Here is a 16,666-nt window from a genome sequence, read left to right on the forward strand (position 1 = left end):
CAGCCATTATAATTCTACATTTCTTATTTACAGAAATAATATCAAAATAAGAATGAAATCCACTGGGAGCCAACTCATATAAGGCAGGGTCTGAGTCCTTCTAACCAAAAAGTGTTTGTTGATAAAAGAGAATATCTGTAGGTTAGCGCTAAACTGTGGGTTCCATGATGCTCTCTGAGCTTGATGGTTTTCTTGCAAATGTTTCATTACCAAACTAGGTAATATCATCAGTATTAGAAGGGAGTGGAATTTGCTCTTATTTTCATATAGTAGTGACTTAACCTGTCAGTGTTGATCAGTTGCTTCACAAAAAGTGTTTTGATTGGTGCCAGATCTCTACAGCCTCATGCAGAGAAAGGCTATTTTGTACCCCTCCCTCAAATGTTCTTTAAAATACAGAGTTTCCCAGCATTCCTTTAGGAACCCCCAATATGTAAACTGTGATTACTCATCCTAAAATAAATCCTCTTTATCTGGAGCTTCAAAATTTCATGTTTGCTTGGGAGGTATATATTTATTTTATTTATTTATTTATTTATTTATTTATTTTGTCACAACATCATACAAAAAGATTATATAGTATATACACATATAAATATATATAGGAAGAAGAAAAGAAAAACAATAGGGCAGGAACGGTAGGCACATTTGTGCAGCTAAAAGTCAGTCTACATCTGATTTTGGGGATATTTCTTCATAACAAAAGTGTATTTTCTGTGCAGTTCACACCCCTTGCTTGCTGGATCTGGATGTCACAAAGCAAAGCCCACATTTTGTAATAATAATAATAATAATAATAATAATAATAATAATAATAACAACAACAACAACAACAACAACAACAACAACAATAACAATAACAATAACAATAACAATAATAATAATAATAATGTTTTAATTTGTATACCGCCCTTCTCCCGAAGGACTCAGGGCGGTAATTAACCCCCGTGCCCCGTTTTGACTGGCAAAGTGCTGCAGGAAGTTGAGTGCTGTCCCACCCTGTGGCCACGCCCACCCTGGCCACACTTATCCAGCCGGTCATTTGGCCAGAGAACCATTTGTTAAATTAATTGATTCTCACCACTGCTCCTAACCTATATTATAAAGTGAAAAAAATTGTAGATATTTGGCACACATGTGAACCTAATGTGAAAAGTGGTTTATACTTTTCTTTGTCCCAAACTGACTTATTTGGCCATTGTATAGTAAAAATAACTGTCATTAAATAGATAACTGCAAATATGTAGTTGGAGGAAGGGAAGGAAGTCCAGTGTGCCCAAAACAAAGACTTTGTGGCAAACTGTTTTTGGAATTTTCATGTCCAGCAGAAGCTGGTAGTTTTATTGGGAAGGGGAATTGTGCTATTTTTCCCTCTTTCTCCAAAGCTTCTAATGAAAATGAGTCTTTTTTAAAAAAAATATTTTTAGAATATTTTTACTTATATAGTTCTCAGTTTAAGAATGACTAATTATATATATTAATATATCTAGTCAGGCTCAACTCAGGTTTTGTAGACAGTAAACACAAGGTGGACTCAAATGTCTATACACCAATGCACAGAGTATGAGGAATAAACAGGGTGAATTAGAAATTCAAGTAAATGAGGGCAGATATGATATTGTTGCGATTATGGAAATTTGGTGGGATGAAACCCACAAATGGAACATATAGCTAGAAGGATATAAATTATTTAAAAGAAATAGGCCAAATAAAAGAGGAGGTGGAGTTGCACTATATATAAGAAATAACTACATCTCTTCAGAAATAAAGCACAACAATGATGAAAATTATCTTGAATACATTTGAGTCAATATTAAAAGGGGGGGAATGATATTGCCATAGGTCTATACTATAGGCCACCCAACCAAACAGAGGAAGTAGCTGAACTTTTTGCTAGTCAGTTAACTAAGGTATGTAGGAAGCAATCACAATAGTAATGGGGGATTTTAACTACCCTGACATCAACTGGGAGACAAACTGCACCAAGTGGAAGATCCAACAGGTTCCTAACAAACCTAGCAGTCAACTTTGTTTCCCAAAAAGTAGAGAAGGGAACAAGGGGATCAGCCATATTGGACTTAATTCTCACTAACAGAGAAGAAATGATAGAAGATGTTGAAGCTACAGGAACTTTGGGGGCAAATGATCACCCAATATTGGAATTCAACATTATGCAAACACAAGTAGTAGAACAAAGTCAAACTAGAGTCTTTGACTTTAAGAGAGCTAATTTCAATAAACTTAGAAAAACCTTGAGAAGAATTCCATGGATGAGAATCCTCAAGGGGAAAATAACTCAAGAAGCTAGGAAAATTTTGAAAAGTGAGATTATAAAAACCCAGTCTAGCACAATACCAATGAAGAAGAAAAATAATAGATCTCAAAAGAAACCAACATGGATGCATAAAGAATTATCTGACAAATTGAAAGACAAAAAGGACAAGTATAAAAAGTGGAAAGAGGGGCCAATAACTAAGGGAGAATATCAGCAAATAGCCCAAGCTTGTAAAGATGAAGTGAGGAAAGCTAAGGCTCACAATGAACAAAGCCTAGCGACAAAAGTAAAAAAATAACCAAAAAAAGCTTCTTCCAACATGGTAAAAAAAAGAAAAAAGTCAAGGAAACAATTGGCCCATTGCTGGGAGAAAGTGGCAAGAAGGTGACAAGCAACAGGGAGAAAGCAGATCTACTTAACTCATTTTTTGCATCTGTCTTTACACAAAAGGAAAAAACAATCCAACCTATCAAAAACAGCACCACAAAAAACAGATTAGGAACACAAGTTAAAATAGGGAAGAAAATGGTAAGTGAACACCTGTCTACCCTAGATGAGTTCAAATCACCAGGACCGGATGGATTACACCCCAAGGTTCTGAAGGAACTGGCAGACGAGATCTCAGAACCACTGAACTATATCTTTCAAAGATCCTGGAGCACAGGGGAACTGCCAGAGGACTGGAAAAGAGCTGATGTAGTTCCCATCTTCAAAAAAGGAAAAAAAAACAGATCCAGGAAACTACAGACCTATCAGCCTGACCTCAATACCGGGGAAGATTCTGGAAAAGATAATCAAGCAACGAATCACCGAACACCTAGAAGCAAACAAAGTAATAACCAAAAGCCAACATGGGTTTGTCAAAAACAGATCATGCCAGACTAATCTTATTGCATTCTTTGACAAAGTGACAAAATTAGTAGACCAGAGGAATGCTGTCGATATAATTTACTTGGACTTCAGTAAAGCATTTGATAAAGTAGACCATAACCTACTACTAGATAAAGTAGAAAAATGTGGGTTAGACAGCACCACCACCAGATGGATTCGTAACTGGCTGACCAACCGCACTCAACGTGTAGTCCTCAATGGAACTACATCCACATGGAGGGAAGTATGCAGTGGAGTACCGCAAGGCTCTGTTTTAGGCCCAGTACCCTTCAACATCTTCATCAATGACTTGGACAAGCGGATAGATGGGGAACTCATCAAATTTGCAGATGACACCAAGCTGGCAGGAATAGCCAACATTCCAAAAGATAGGCTCAAGATACAGAAGGATCTTGACAGACTTGAACATTGGGCACTATCTAACAAAATGAAATTCAACAGTGAAAAAAGTAAGGTTCTACATTTAGGCAAAAAACCAAAACAAAATGCACAGGTACTGTATATGAGGTACCTTGCTCAATAGTAGTAACTGTGAGAGGGATCTTGAAATCCTAGTGGACAACCATTTAGATATGAGCCAGCAGTGTGCAGCAGCTGCCAAAAAAGCCACCACAGTTCTGAACTGCATAAACAGAGGGATAGAATCAAGATCACGTGAAGTGTTAATACCACTTTATAATGCCTTGGTAAGACCACACTTGGAATATTGCATTCAGTTCTGGTCACCACAATGTAAAAAAGATGTTGAGACTCTAGAAAGAGTGCAGAGAAAAGCAACAAAGATGATTAAGGGACTGGAGGATAAAACATATGAAGAACGGTTGCAGGAACTGGGTATGTCTAGTTTAATGAAAAGAAGGACTAGGGGAGACATGATAGCAGTGTTCCAATATCTCAGGGGTTGCCACAAAGAAGAGGGAGTCAAACTATTCTCCAAAGCACCTGAGGGTAGAACAAGAAGCAATGGGTGGAAACTAATCAAGGAGAGAAGCAACTTAGAACTAAGGAGAAATTTCCTGACAGAACAATTAATAAGTGGAACAACTTGCCTGCAGAAGTTGTGAATGCTTCAACACTGGAAATTTTTAAGAAAATGTTGGAAAATCATTTGACTGAAATGGTGAAGGGTTTCCTGCCTGGGCAGCAGGTTGGACTAGAAGACCTCCAAGGTCCCTTCCAACTCTGATATTATTATTATTATTATTATTATTATTATTATTATTATTATTATTATTATTATTATTATTATTATTATTATTATTATTATTATTATTATAGACTTATATAAGCATATATATAAGTATGAGTATGTAATAACTATATTAATTGGATATAATGACAGGAAACAATAGGACAGGAATGGTAGGCAGGCTTGTGCTCTTATGCACACCCCTTACAGACCTCTTAGGAATGGGTGAGGTCAATAGTAGACAGTTTTTGGTTGAAGCTTTGGGGATTTGGGGAAGAGACACAGAGTCAGATAGTGTATTCCAAGCATTAACAACTCTGTTACTGAAGTCATATTTTCTGCAATCAAGATTGGAGCTGTTAACATTAAGCTTAAATCTATCGTGTGCTCGTGTATTGGGCTGTGGTGGCTCAGGCTGTAAGATAGCCTGTTATTAAAACACAACTGCCTGCAATTATTGCAGGTTCTAGTCCCACCAGGCCCAAGGTTGACTCAGCCTTCCATCCTTTATAAGGTAAGTAAAATGAGGACCCAGATTGTTGGGGGGGCAATAAGTTGACTTTGTAAATATACAAATAGAATGAGACTATTGCCTTACACATTGTAAGCCGCCCTGAGTCTTCGGAGAAGGGCGGGATATAAATGTAAATTAAAAAAAAATTGTTGCAATTGAAGCTGAAGTAGTCATTGACAGGAAGGACATTGTAATAGATGATTCTATGAGTTAAACTCAGGTCATGTCGAAGGCGGCATAGTTCTAAATTTTCTAAACCCAGGATTTCAAGTCTGGTGGCATAAGGTATTTTGTTGTATTCAGAGGAGTGGAGAACTCTTCTTGTAAAATATTTCTGGACACGTTCAATTGTATTGATGTCAGAAATGTGGTATGGGTTCCAGACAGTCGAGCTGTATTCAAGAATTGGTCAAGCAAATGTTTTATATACTCTGGTTAGTAGTGTAGTGTTTTTGGAGAACAAGATTAGTTTTACAACTCTTAAAGCCTTTTTTGCGATGTAGTTGCAATGGGCTTTGGCACTTAGATCATTTGATATGAAAACTCCAAGGTCTTTAACAGGGTGGGTGTCATCTGTAAGGTAATGTCCATCAAGTACGTACTTAGTGTTTGGGTTCTTTTTTCCAATATGTAAGACTGCCCTGAGTCCCTTGGGAGATAGGGCGGTATATAAATATGATTAATAAATAATAAATAATAAAATACTGAGCATTTGCTGGTTGAGATTTGGAGTTGTCAAGTTTTAGACTATTCAGATACAAAGACAAGGTCTTTTTGAAGGGTAGCTGTATTGTTGGTGGTGTTAAATAGTTTGACATCGTAAGCAAAGAGAACACAATTACTTGTAATTTGGTCACAGAGATCATTAATGTATAATATGAAGAGTGTTGGTCCAAGAACGCTGCCTTGGGGAATGCCACTTTTGAAATACTTTGTGGTGTGGGGTCCAAAAAATGGTTATGATTATGTTCTTACCCCTGTGTTGGATTAAACATATCTTTCTGGAACCTAGATATTCATATCTTTTATGGCGAACTGTGTGGAACTTAACAAGGATGGGAAGTAGTGCAACAGGAGATTGGACCAAGGTGTCCACTAATTTTGACCAAGCAAGGGCACATCATGACTAGATAGAGACATGTGCTTACAGCTCCTGATTTCTACATATTTTGGGTGTATGTGGATTTATCTGTGGATTTACACTTCATTTGCTTTGATTCAAACACTTCCAAAGGAATAGTGGCTAGACTTGGAAGAGAAATGCCATTCATCATATAAGTAGGCACATGCTGGGCTCTGCCAGCAAGGGTAGGAACACAGTCTTCCCAGATGCTTCCCCTAGAAAACCTAACAGAAAAGAGAGAAAATGGAACTATAGAAAAGAGCCGCAGGAAAGAAACCTGCCTGTGGTTTATTGTATTTCATTTCTCTCTGATTACATCTTCTCTTCTTTACTTATTTTCCTGTCTCCTGCTGCTTTCATCCTCTCCAAGTTAGAAACAAGAATTACCCTATATTTTTGTACCCCTAGAAGTGAACCCATTTTCAAATCCTGACTTTCTCTTTAAAAGAAATATAAATAAAATTGATTTGACAGATAGGAACAACTGGATTTTAAATCATCAGCAAAACTAAACTAAACCAAACTAACAAAACAAAACAAAAACAAAGATTCCAAAAGGTCAGTGTTGTTACTGGTTTGCAGAAAAAATAAGTCTTTGTGGCCACTAAAAATTAATACCTTTATTGTGGTACAGGCTTTTATGGACACAGGCAAATTGTTCTAACGTGGCAACTTCACTGGAATAGAAGTTTCATCATTCTGTTCACACAGGGGACTATTTTACTAGTTGTGGATCAGTGGAGTTAAAGCTATAGTACAATCAAGTTTGAGGACAACTGATTGGGACTTTGGTATATGAGGGATAAATTGTAGTCAACCCTAAATCTATTGTGAGATTCACACTTTTGTTTGTTCCTTGTACATTTAGCTCTGCACAGACATTGTTACATGAGTGTTTTCTCCAGTCTGAGGACTTCCCGTTTCAAACTATTGAAGGGCCTCTGGTGGCTCAGCAGACTAAGTCTGTCTGTTATTAACACAGCTGCTTGCAATTACTGCAAGTTCAATTCCCACCAGGCCCAAGGTTGACTCAGCCTTCCATCCTTTATAAGATAGGTAAAATGAGGACCCAGATTGTTGGGGGCAATAAAAGTTGACTTTGTATATAATATACAAATGGATGAAGACTATTGCTTAACACAGTGTAAGCCGCCCTGAGTCTTTGGAGAAGGGCGGGATAATAAATTCAAATAAATTATAATATATGATATAATGATATAATATAATATAATAATATATATAATATAATTATAATGATATAAATTCAAATAAAATTCAAATAAAAAAATTCAAAAAAACCCACATTATTTTATGTTTTTTGGTAAAGGTTTTCTGAACCTCATGAAATTCTCCTGATTTATTTACCTCACAATTAAGCTTGGGTAAGCTCACTTTTTTGTTTTCTCTTTGATCCAGAAGTTCATACCTCTGGTGTTTCTTCAGAAGTTCTACAAACCTTTCAGATATATTTCATATTTAATGAGTCTACATTAGATCAGTGCTCCAGAAATTGGGATACAATGTAAGTGGAGCTTGGCTGGCACGAATCATTTCACTTGTTATTCAAAGAAATATTTTGCATGGTTTCTGTAGTCTATATATCCAGAAACAGCAGGGCAGAATGAGATTAAGAATCTGGGCATCAGTATCTTTTTTTCCTTATAGTGTTCTCTCTCTCTCTCTCTCTCTCTCTCTCTCTCTCTCTCTCTCTCTCTCTCTCTCTTGTTTTTTAAGAGAATTGTATTGGTTCTCTTTGGGGTGGTATACAGGAATTTTAAAAAATTATGAAGCTGGAGCCAGCTCAAGTGTGGAGTAAATAAAAGGAATAGAACTGATTTTGATGATCCCAAGTGCAATTTCTAGAATATAATTGCATGTTAGTGTTATCATTTGTGGATAATTTGACTGGGAAATTGATGGACTTTTCTGAAATTTGTGTTTTGGGCAATTGCAGAATATTTATGATAGAAGTGAACCCATTTTCAAATCCTGACTTTCTCTTTAAAAGAAATATAAATAAAATTGATTTGACAGATAGGAACAACTGGATTTTAAATCATCAGCAAAACTAAACTAAACCAAACTAACAAAACAAAACAAAAACAAAGATTCCAAAAGGTCAGTGTTGTTACTGGTTTGCAGAAAAAATAAGTCTTTGTGGCCACTAAAAATTAATACCTTTATTGTGGTACAGGCTTTTATGGACACAGGCAAATTGTTCTAACGTGGCAACTTCACTGGAATAGAAGTTTCATCATTCTGTTCACACAGGGGACTATTTTACTAGTTGTGGATCAGTGGAGTTAAAGCTATAGTACAATCAAGTTTGAGGACAACTGATTGGGACTTTGGTATATGAGGGATAAATTGTAGTCAACCCTAAATCTATTGTGAGATTCACACTTTTTGTTTGTTCCTTGTACATTTAGCTCTGCACAGACATTGTTACATGAGTGTTTTCTCCAGTCTGAGGACTTCCCGTTTCAAACTATTGAAGGGCCTCTGGTGGCTCAGCAGACTAAGTCTGTCTGTTATTAACACAGCTGCTTGCAATTACTGCAAGTTCAATTCCCACCAGGCCCAAGGTTGACTCAGCCTTCCATCCTTTATAAGATAGGTAAAATGAGGACCCAGATTGTTGGGGGCAATAAAAGTTGACTTTGTATATAATATACAAATGGATGAAGACTATTGCTTAACACAGTGTAAGCCGCCCTGAGTCTTTGGAGAAGGGCGGGATAATAAATTCAAATAAATTATAATATATGATATAATGATATAATATAATATAATAATATATATAATATAATTATAATGATATAAATTCAAATAAAATTCAAATAAAAAAATTCAAAAAAACCCACATTATTTTATGTTTTTTGGTAAGGGTTTTCTGAACCTCATGAAATTCTCCTGATTTATTTACCTCACAATTAAGCTTGGGTAAGCTCACTTTTTTGTTTTCTCTTTGATCCAGAAGTTCATACCTCTGGTGTTTCTTCAGAAGTTCTACAAACCTTTCAGATATATTTCATATTTAATGAGTCTACATTAGATCAGTGCTCCAGAAATTGGGATACAATGTAAGTGGAGCTTGGCTGGCACGAATCATTTCACTTGTTATTCAAAGAAATATTTTGCATGGTTTCTGTAGTCTATATATCCAGAAACAGCAGGGCAGAATGAGATTAAGAATCTGGGCATCAGTATCTTTTTTTCCTTATAGTGTTCTCTCTCTCTCTCTCTCTCTCTCTCTCTCTCTCTCTCTCTCTCTCTCTCTCTCTCTCTCTCTCTCTCTTGTTTTTTAAGAGAATTGTATTGGTTCTCTTTGGGGTGGTATACAGGAATTTTAAAAAATTATGAAGCTGGAGCCAGCTCAAGTGTGGAGTAAATAAAAGGAATAGAACTGATTTTGATGATCCCAAGTGCAATTTCTAGAATATAATTGCATGTTAGTGTTATCATTTGTGGATAATTTGACTGGGAAATTGATGGACTTTTCTGAAATTTGTGTTTTGGGCAATTGCAGAATATTTATGATAGGAAGTGAACATTATCAAGATACAAAGCCATGACATTTCCTTTCCTAGCCTCATTATTTTTGTTATCTGCTTTTTATTTACTCTCTTTAATGAATATAAGAAATATATAAGGACACTATAGCCCCCTCCCTCTGCCAATATTTAAATTTAAATTAAGGGAGGTTCTTCTACCAGAGTGTTTGGATAAAGTCATCTTGAGGGGAAAAAAGCAGAAATGGAGAAAAACAATGGGTTAAATAACCAGGGCAACCATATTTAAATTTCAAAAATACAAATAGTCAATGCCTAGATTTTTCCAATTCAGATCTAACCTTAACTTAGTTCTTGCCTTCTTCTCTATTTCCCACATTCCCACATTCTGTTTCAGTGAATGTTCTTATAGAAACATAAGCTTTACATGAACATTTAGATGCTGTTCAATATTTAGAACCTGCTCATATTTGGCAGGTTTAAAGAAAGCAAAGGAAGACAAATACAATGAAGTCGGTAAATGAGCAGCATGAAAGATATGATGACTAGAATGCCCTTGGAAGAGCTGAGGGCAGAGGTGATGAGCATTTGTCCATTCAGTCATCAGAAGTTAAGCCCAACCTGATGGTAACAAATTAATTAATTTGGTATTACGGAATTAATTCCTTTCCTTATCCATGCAGAAAAAATCTCCATGGATGAGGAGAGGATTAATTAATATATCCTCCCCAACTGCCACTTGTATGTTTCATTAAACCCAATTATCCTGCTAGTACTTTCTACTAAAGTAAGAGCCTTTCTTACTCTAATCTTCCATATGTGCAGGGAATAGAATAAATATCCAATGATGTCTCTGTGAATTTACTGCTACATACTTTGGGAATCATGGATTATGGTATTCTTCAAATGAGTTCATTTTTTATACCTTAATCAGGGATACTTATCTACCTCAGAAGAGAAGTAATAGTAAAAAAAAAACACAGAGAAAACTCAAGATCTATTCCATTGGAAAAATCAAAGCTTTAATCTTGGGTATGACTCTTGCAGGCTATCTGATTACTTTTATTACATTTTAGAAGTGGATTCTGCTCTAGTGCGATCTAAAGGAATAGTGTTTCTCAATTTCCTTAAGATGATGTTCCTTGAAAGGGTAATTAGACATCAGATAAGTTAATAGTGAATACAATCCTTTTTAGCAAAAGGTGTGATTTATCATTTGAAAGGTTTATTTAGTGAAGAAAGGTTTTATAACCACTTTGATTTTTATACACAAGATAAATGTTGCTATAAGATAAAAGACAGCTACCAATTTAATAAATAAAGAAAAAGGGGATTTGGCACAGATGCCATGTATTTGTAGGTAACTGCAATGGAATAAACACAATCCAATAATCTAGAACAGAGGTGACAAACTCAATTTCATTGAGGGCCACATCAGGATTGTGTTTGACCTCGTGGGGGGCATGTGGGCATGGTAAGGATTATCATGGCCAGGGTAGGCATGCCAAGGTAGGGGTGGCCAAGTCAACATCTTGAATCCCTCTTCCAGTGAAAATAGAGCCTGGGAGGGCCAGCAGCAGCACCACAGGTCAGTCCTTCACTGTTTCCAGGGTGGCCTTGAAGCCAGATCTAAGCACCCCACGGGCCTTGAGTTTGACACCCGTGATCTACAGGGATGGTGATTTGCATGCACCATTGCACTAAGAAATGAGTGAAGATATTTTGCTGATTGAAAAACCACAAATAGTGCTCTCCAGTAGTATTATAAAATAATGAATAAATAATAACAACTTTTAGAATAGAATAGAATTTTTTATTGGCCAAGTGTGATTGGACACACAAGGAATTTGTCTTGGTGCATATGCTCTCAGTGTACATAAAAGAAAAGATACGTTCATCAAGGTACAACATTTACAACACAATTGATGATCAATATAGCAATATAAATCATAAGGATTGCCAGCAACAAGTTATAGTCATACAGTCATAACTGGAAAGAGATTGGTGATGGGAACTATGAAACGATTAATAGTAGTGCAGATTCAGTAAATAGTCTGACAGTGTTGAGGGAATTATTTGTTTAGCAGAGTGATGGCCTTCGGGAAAAAACTGTTCTTGTGTCTAGTTGTTCTGGTGTGCAGTGCTCTATAGCGTCGTTTTGAGGTAGGAGTTGAAACAGTTTATGTCCAGGATGCGAGGGATCTGCAAATATTTTCACGGCCCTCTTCTTGATTTGTGCAGTATACAGGTCCTCAATGGAAGGTAAGTTGGTAGCAATTATTTTTCTGCAGTTCTAATTATCCTCTGAAGTCTGTGTTTTTCTTGTTGGGTTGCAGAACCGAACCAGACAGTTATAGAGGTGCAAATGACAGACTCAATAATTCCTCTGTAGAATTGGATCAGCAGCTCCTTGGGCAGTTTGAGCTTACTGAGTTGGCGCAGAAAGAACATTCTTTGTTGTCCAATTTTTAATGATGTTTTTGATGTTAGCTGTCCATTTGAGATCTTGCGATATGATAGAACCCAGAAATTTGAAGGTTTCTACTGTTGATACTGTGTTGTCAAGTATTGTGAGAGGTGGAAGTATGGAAGGGTTTTTCCTAAAGTCTACCACCATTTCTACGGTTTTGTGTGTGTTCAGTTCCAGATTGTTTTGGTTGCACCACAAGGCTAGTCGTTCGACCTCTCGTCTATATGCGGATTCGTCATTGTCTCGAATGAGACCAATCACTGTTGTGTCATCTGCGAACTTCAGTAGCTTAACAAATGGATCATTGGAGATGCAGTCATTGGTATACAGAGAGAAGAGAAGTGGGGAGAGCACACAGCCTTGGGGGGCCCCTGTGCTAATTGTACAGGTATTTGATGTGATCTTGCTTAGCTTCACCTGCTGCTTCCTGTTTGTTAGGAAGCTTGTCTTGGTGCATATGCTCTCAGTGTACATAAAAGATTGCGTTCCTGTTGGTGAGGGTGGCCTGATTTCCACGGTAAGTGGGAGGGGCAGATATGGCGGAAGGGGGGGATCATATCGTTCTGGGGGCGCGCCCGATGTGTGCAAGCGGTCGCGCGCCCGATCCCCGTTCCCGGATGGCCACGACCCCCAGAGCCTGGGCCTTCGGCTGATGTTATGCAACGCACGGTCCGTAGTTAATAAGGCCCCCCTAATATACGACCTTATTCAGGGGGGCGCTGCGGACCTTATAGGCGTTACGGAAACCTGGCTGGGCACGGAAGGTGTGCCTTGTTGAGATGTGCCCACGGGTTTCCGTGCATTCATCAGCCGAGGGCCCAGGGTAGGGGTGGGGGTGGCGGTTGTGATTAGAGAGAGCCTAGAGCCGAGGAGACCACTGTACCTCAGATTGCGGGTGCGAATCCCTCTTTGTGAGATGGGGTCATAGGTGCCAGATGGGTTTGCTGATCACGTACCTGGCTCCTTGCTGCGTGACAGCTGCCCTGCCCGAGCTCCTGGAGGTGCTGGCCGGGCTGGCAGTTGAGACCCCAGACTTTTAGTCATGGGGACTTTAACTTGCCATCGTCCGGCTCGTCATCGACAACAGCTCGGGAGTTCATGGCTTCCATGACGGCCTTGGACCTGACCCAAGTAGTTGATGGCCCTACTCACATTGGGGGTGGCACTCTGGACCTGATTTTTGTCTCTGGTCAGTGGTTGAGAGATCTGGACTTAAAGGAAATAGTCACTGAACCTTTGTCATGGTCAGATCACTCTCTTCTTCGCCTGGACTTTCTGACCGCCATTCACCACTGCAGGGAGACGGAGCCGACACGTTGGTTCCGTCCCAGGCGCCTGATGGACCCGGAGGGTTCGGACGGAGCTTGGGCCATTTCCTGAGGTCTGGCTCACGGCTCGGTTGAGGAACTTGTTGCGGCCTGGGAGCGGGCGCGGCGGGGCCTTAGACCGGTCGTGCCTTTGCGGCCTCTGACCCGGCGCGGGTCCCAACCGGCTCCTTGGTTCTCCGAGGGCTGAGAGGATGAGCGCGGAGAAGGCGCCTAGAGAGTTCCTGGAGGTCTAGCCGTTCAGAAGCTGATCGGACACTAGTGAAGTCCTATACTAGGACTTACCTAGTGGCATTGAGAAGCGGCGTAGCTCGCCTCCTCCCTCATTGCATCGGCAGATAACCGCCCAGCCGCCCTGTTTGGGTGACCCGCTCCCTCCTACACCAGGGGAGCGGGATGACCCGTGCAGGGGCGTGCTGAGGAGTTTAACGGTTATCTATACGATAAAATCGTTCAACCGGGATGGTTTGGACCAAGATTGCGGTGATACGGGTGAGACGGCTGAGGTGGTCTTGGTGACATTTTATGGGATGAGTTTGACCCTGTTGCTCCGAGGACATGGACAGGTTGTTGGGAGGCTGAATGCCACCACATGTTTACTGGACCCGTGCCCCTCCTGGTTGGTGCTGGCCACGCAGGAGGTGACACGAGGCTGGCTCAGGCGATTCTGGCGCTTCTTTGGTGGAGGTGTCTTTCCGGCCGCCTTGAAAGAGGCGGTGGTGAGGCCCTCCTCAAGCCTTCCCTGGACCCGGCTGTTTTAGGTAATTATCGTCCGGTCTCAACCTTCGCTTGGCGAAGGTTGTTGATATGGTGGCATATCAGTTTCCTTACACCTGGATGAAACTGTCTATCTAGACCCGTTCAGTCGGTTTCCGGCCCGGTTACAGCACGGAGACGGCTTTGGTCGCGTTGGTGGATGATCTCTGGAGGGCCAGGGATGAGGTTGTTCCTCTGCCCTGGTCCTATTAGACCTCTCAGCGGCTTTCGATACCATCGACCATGGTATCCTGCTGCGCGGTTGGAGGGATTGGGAGTGGGAGGCACCGTTTATCGGTGGTTCTCCTCCTATCTCTCCGACCGTCGCAGTCGGTGTTGACAGGGGGGCAGAGGTCGGCCCCGAGGCGCCTCACTTGTGGGGTGCCGCAGGGATCGATCCTCTCGCCCCTTCTGTTCAACATCTACATGAAGCCGCTGGGTGAGATCATCAGTGGGTTCGGTGTGAGGTACCAGCTGTGCGGATGACACCCAGCTGTACTTTTCCACACGGACCACCCCAGCGAAGCTATCAGTGCTGTCCCGGTGCCTGGAGGCCGTCGGGTCTGGATGGGGAGAAACAGGCTCAAGCTCAATCCCTCCAAGACAGAGTGGCTGTGGATGCGGCATCCCGGTACAGTCAGCTAAATCCGGCTGACCATCGGTGGCGAGTCATTGGCCCCGATGGAGAGGTGCGCAACAAGCGTCCTCCTGGATGAGCGGCTGTCTCTAGAAGATCATTTGTGGCCGTCTCCAGGAGAGCGTTCTACCAGGTTCGCCTGGTGCGCCAGTTCGCCCCTTTCTGGACGGGAGGCCCTATGCACGGTCACTCACGCCCTTGTGACGTCTCGCCTGGATTACTGCGCTCTCTACATGGGGCTTCCTTGAAGGGCATCCGGAGGCTGCAGTTAGTTCAGAATGCGGCTGCGCGGGTGATAGAGGAGCCCTCGTGGCTCCGCATAACACCCATCCTGCGCAGGCTGCACTGGCTACCTGTGGCCTTCCGGGTGCGCTTCAAGGTTTTGGTGACCACCTTTAAAGCGCTCCATGGCATAGGGCGGGTTATCTGGGACCGCCTACTGCGACCAGATACCTCTCACCGACCCGTGCGCTCTCACAGAGGGACTCCTCAGGGTGCCGTCAGCTAGGCAGTGTCGTTTGGCGGCGCCCAGGGAAGGGCCTTCTCTGTGGGGCTCCCACCCTCTGGAGCGAACTCCCCAGGACTCCGTCAACTTCCTGACCTTGAACCTTCCGTCATGAGCTCAAGACACATTTATTCATCTGTGCAGGACTGGCTTAGATTTTTAAATTTAGAGGGTTTTAAATTGATTTTAATATTTATATTTTATATTTATATTTCTATTTTTAATAATTCGGGCGCTAGAATAAGTTTTTTAAGGATTATTTTAATTTGTATATTGATATTGATGTTTTATATGCCTGTGAACCGCCCTGAGTCCTTTGGGAGATAGGGCGGTATATAAATTCGAATAATAAATAAATAAATAAATAAAATAAAGCTTGTGATCCACTTACAAGTCTGTTCCGGTACCTGTAGCTGGTTTAGCTTAGTTAGAAGAATGTCTGGAATGATGGTATTGAATGCTGAACTAAAGTCTACAAAAAGGACCCTTGCATAGGTCTTTGGAGACTCAAGATGTTGTAGGATGTAGTGCAGAGCCATATTAACAGCATCATCTGTTGATCTATTTGCTCGGTATGCAAATAGTAAAATAGACTACTGGTAGGTTATCAGCCTGAACTGCAGTCAGCCTATATGGAGTTTTCCTTGCCAGTATGGATAGCTTTTGGCACATCTTCCCTAGTTCCCTAGACTTAATTTCTTTCCTTTACTGTTTCTTTCCCTTTTTCTGCACTTTGTGCATCATTGCTTCATCTGAAAGAGGAAAAGCATGACTGACATGTCAATGATGTGTGCGTGTATGTAGTTGTAGTGTGTGATGGTGTGCATGTGCATGTTTGGGTATATCTATATAAAATGATGAAATAATAATTGAAATTTAACGTCATAAAAATTGCCTGCTAGTTGAAACCAAAAGATCTACTGTACAGTATATAATGTAACATTTTTTCCAATACTGACTGGATAGGTGGCTCTCTAAAGGTGATTCTGCAAGCAAGATATGAAGCTGACCCCTTCCTTTACCTTCACCAGCATTGCCATTGCCCCAAAGGTACTTTTTTCAAAAAAACAACTCGTCTTTTGAAAAAGCACCTTTGAAGCTTCAGTTCTTAAGAAGCTTCTTGGATGAGAAGCAAAACATCCTCAAGGAAAAACAAAGTCCAGTTGCCTTTTGAAAAAGCACCTTTGTAACGACTATGACCTGGATGACTGAGAATCCCCATAGACATTCCTGCATTGCCAGTGTTTGGTCCTTGGAAGATATTTGCCTGAAGGATTGAATAGATTCTACTTTTTCATACATGGAACCTGTGGGAAATTTGTATTAACAAATCAGGAATCCAATAGTGGCAATGGCATAAAAGAAATATGACACAGGAAGATCCCAAAAGAAATTGGATCTACAGTTCTTTTACAGTTTTTCCTCTTCTAGGCATCCCTATATGCTTCGCTAGTACCAAGTTGGCTACA

The sequence above is a fragment of the Ahaetulla prasina genome, chromosome 3, assembly GCF_028640845.1.
Source record: "Ahaetulla prasina isolate Xishuangbanna chromosome 3, ASM2864084v1, whole genome shotgun sequence".
Lineage (NCBI taxonomy): Eukaryota > Metazoa > Chordata > Lepidosauria > Squamata > Colubridae > Ahaetulla > Ahaetulla prasina.